This window comes from Syzygium oleosum, unplaced genomic scaffold (genome assembly GCF_021117445.2).
Source record: "Syzygium oleosum isolate NSW1041296 unplaced genomic scaffold, Sole_v2.1 Sole_v2.01, whole genome shotgun sequence".
Taxonomy (NCBI): domain Eukaryota; kingdom Viridiplantae; phylum Streptophyta; class Magnoliopsida; order Myrtales; family Myrtaceae; genus Syzygium; species Syzygium oleosum.
Window position 1 is genome coordinate 3,408,818 of NW_026607485.1, and position 4,141 is coordinate 3,412,958.

The following is a 4,141-nucleotide window of genomic DNA, read 5'->3' on the forward strand; positions in this document are numbered from 1 at the left end:
GCAGCCTCCGCCTGAGGCCAGCGATCTCCGTCGGCCCCGGCTATGGCTGCCGGAGGGAAGAAAGGAAAAAAAAACATAAAAGGAAAAGGAAAAGGAAAAGAAAAAAAATAGAAAAAGGAAAAACGAAGAAGAAAAAGACGAAATTGCCCTTATTCCGGTAGCCGGAATAGTAATGTGCTCACCGGCCGGTGAGCATTTGACCAGCCGGTGAACCCAGGCCCTTACTTGAGACTAATTGAGCACTTCGGGTCTTTATTTGAGACTGATTGGACATTTAATGTCTTTATTTAATACTATGTCCACTTGAGGTCCTTTTTTGAGAAAAAAAAACCCTACTTGGGATCCTTAATTGGAATTTTCCCTTGTTTTGCTAGCCTCTACAAGAAATGGGTAAATCTTTGGACAAATTGCATTGTCGCGAAAATGGATGATGTCATTCTTGATTCCAAGATTCAAGAGGGCAAACTTACGGTTATTGGTGTCAAGGCTATTGTTTTAGATGCAAATAAACTTTGGCAGATGCAGAAATAATTTATGAAGGATGGATGCTTCTATCAAATGGGTAAAGTAATGAGATCAAATAATAGACGAATACGCAAACATGTTCAGTTTATATCAAAGATACATTCACTCTTATAGACTAACTACCACCAACAAGGCTTTAAACAGAGAGAATCAAATGCAAGTAGAAACATATAGTGAACACAAGAGAGATCAAGATAATTTAAAGAGTTGAAGCTTTCTAAATTTCCATCAGGTCCATCAGCATCTGTTGAAACCTTTTAGGTATCTCACACATGATAGGTCCACTTCGTAAAAAATAAGCAAGATTAAATGTCCTGTGCTTTTCTTGCCTTGAGAAGGCATCATCTTTTAGAAGCATAATTTTTAGATATTATAGGCATCAAAACTTTAGACCATGTGATCGCATCAAGGAACCGTGAACCAACCCCTTGCCAACAGGGAGGCTGTTATCATCCCAAAACACAAGCATAGGTACGGTTCCGACATTAATGAAATTGTGGCAGAGGAGGTGATCGGCAAAGCCCTTGTGAGTACCTAAGACTTTAAAGCTAAAAATAACATCATAGGGATCACTTTCTTGCTCCTCTTGGTGTTGGAGAGAGATGAACGGATACGTAGATGCTCCGGCAGTGCTCTCATTTTCTGCATTTGTATTGCTTCCGCTCGTTTTCCTCTTCTTGCGAAGATTAGAAGCGAACGCAGAAAGAAGAAGTGGTGACAAGCACCACGAGAGAACACCCTAAAATGAATTGATGCATTCCTCTGTTTGCTTTGCTCTGGCTCTTCCCTTTATTTGAAATGTTCAGGCTCAGCTCAACTCAATCCCCACGTAGCTAGAATCAAGCTCAACCTCAAGAGGAACAAATTTCTCAAGAAACAATAACCTAAAACACAAGTGGCCCCCCATAACTGGCTATTGTGCAGGAGTCGGCAAATTTGGCAGTAAAATCACATAAGCTGATCGTCCAGCAGTTGCTTAATGTGAAGAATCACAAACGCTAAGCATACACCATAACTAAACAATACAGAGAGAAAAAGGCAAAGAAAGAAAGCTTTTGAGTAGAACAAAATCCTCCATATTCTCGCAACTCAAAACCATCTACAGATTGGCAAGAATCAGTTGAACAATCGACAACAACAAGATGAAAAGGGAAAATGGGATTGGATCCAGTCTAATTAATGGTGATTCTTATTTGGTATACTTAAATTTCCTACTACTTTTCCACACAATAATTTACCGCATATATATATCAATTTCACGACTTTTCTTCACAAGAAGTAATTTTTCTTTTGTCATCGTAAGTTCTGTAGGTCATATGATTTGCAATATTCCCCAAAGTATACTAATCTGCCAAAGTTTTGGGTAAATATCTTTTCCTATGGTTAGTAAATTACTGGATATTTTCCTGTGGCGACTAAATTGTCCCTGTTAATAGTAATTTTACCTGTAAAACATCCTTTCACAGGTTTTCATTGGAGGGTGCACTTTTTCTTTGGAGGTCATAAAACCTCCGAAACCTACGTTGGGTAAAATTCCATAAATATAATTAGTAATAAATTTCTCTTGTGAATTTTTAGTAAAATATCTAATATTGATTGTAACTCTCCTTTTCACTTGGTAAAGTTTCAAGAACTAAGTCTCAGTAATTTTCCTTACTCATCGTAACTTTTCTTAGTTAAATGTTAAGTTAATCACGTTTGCATTTGTAACTTTCCTTTTAATGTCCGAAAGTGATGACAGAAAATCGACTTTTGCAAAACAGATTTGACGGATCACGTTTTTTCCCATTTTATCCAACGGTCCACAGACTACGTTGAATGCAAGACCGATCCTATAAGACAGAGCTTTGACTTACGAAATTTCCATCGTCATCGAGAGATTTTGGCCATAATAAAGTTTTTTTTTATATTTTTTGCCAAACAGTAAAGTAGTGTTGGAAACACTATTTTTCCTAAATTTTTTGAAAATCATTCCATTGCAATATTTATATTAATATATATGTAAAGGTAAAAATAACGTAGACGTGAAATGAAAACCAAAGAAGAATAACGCAAAAAGAAGAGGCTCCCACCGAACAGACTCGACCCAAGGGTGTCAAATGAAACCAGAAAAACTTATGAGGGGGGGGGGGGGGGGGCAAAAATAGAACTTCCAACGAACTTCAGGGCGCGAAAACGGAATTGTCGAAGGGCAAAACAAACATCATCCAATCCCGCCATCGCCGGGAAGGTTTTCGCGCAAAGATCACTTCGAGTGCGCGCTCTCCAGAGAGAGACTAGCGATCGATTCCATTCCATTCCCGCTCGTGCACCATCGATCGATCCATACATCCAATCGCATCGAGCACACGTTGAGAGATTCCATTCCATGGAGGATCGGGGGGTTGGAGGAGGTAGAGAAAGCTCGGTTGCTGAGCTTGGCTCTCGATTTCGGCTTCGACCAGCAGTCCGCCACCAAGTGCTTGGACCGCCTCGTTTCCCTCTACGGTAACTCGAATCGTCTCTTCGTCGCCCATTTTTTTTATGCCGAGATTAGCGTTTGCAGAGGTTGTGTAGGTATTTCCATCGTCCACCGCGATGACGATGGCTGTAGAATAGGGTGCTTAGTGGAGTGGTATTGCTGACGAACAAAATGTCTGGCACGGTTCCTGCTTCAAATGTTGAGGCTACTTTGGATGGTGGGCTTTTCTTGGTTATTGGCCAAATTGGGTGGTATCTGGTGATTAGGGAATGGCGTAATTGGCGTGGATAATTTGTGTATTGATCGATCGTGCGTTCCTAAATAAGGAGATTTATTGCGGTTGGTCAGTGATCTGATGATGGCTGCGAAATGGTCTACTTTGGAATTGAACGGACCAGAGCTAGTTAAACTTTGTTCGTCGAGCGGTAATCTCATTGTCATTTCTTTGTGGGTTTGGCGGAGTAGTGTTATTGACTTGCAAAATCATCTCTTTCTTCATTTGGTTTTTTTTTTTAAGGTGACGAAGGTTGAGAGTTTATCACTGTGGAGCACTGCGGCGATGACTTTCTAGCAGAACTTGCCGAAACTATGCAAGATACTGAAGATTGGGATGATTTGCAAGCTGCGGAATCAGAAGCTTGTGGAGTTTTGGCTGATATGTTTGGCCAAGATATCTGTAATGACGGTGGGTGCAATGTTGTGCACGATGTTACTATTATAGAAGATTCTCCACAACCTGAGAAAAATCAAACTTTTCTTGAGGTAGATTCGTCCACTGGCAGTGAGGGTGAAGATGAAATATTTGGCAGTAAAATGGGCAGGAAATCCATATGCTATGTTCCTGATAGAAGCAGTACTCCGAGCAATTCATCCACTCAATTTCTGGCTAGACGATCTTTAGAATCCATGGTATGCTTCTGAAAACTATGAAGTTGTCTCACTCCTTTCTGCCCCCACCAGTTTGAGATTGTTAAGCTTGTGGCTTGAGTTTATGATTCATGGACCTAGATTTGGCTTGGGATTGGCCTGTGTAATTTCATGGACCAAATACGCAGCTTGAAGAATGTCTGAGTATTGTACAGGGTTGGTTGTTCGGTGAAGCAACTGTAGACACCTGAAGAAGCCACAATAGTTACTGGGCAAATCCCAGGAGTC

General features: G+C 40.5%; 1 pseudogene; it reads left to right on the forward strand.

The window, feature by feature from the left end:
- Window positions 1–423: 423 nt before the first annotated feature.
- Window positions 424–3,838, forward strand: LOC115690065 (ATP-dependent DNA helicase Q-like 1; annotated as a pseudogene).
- The last annotated feature ends 303 nt before the right edge of the window (window positions 3,839–4,141 follow it).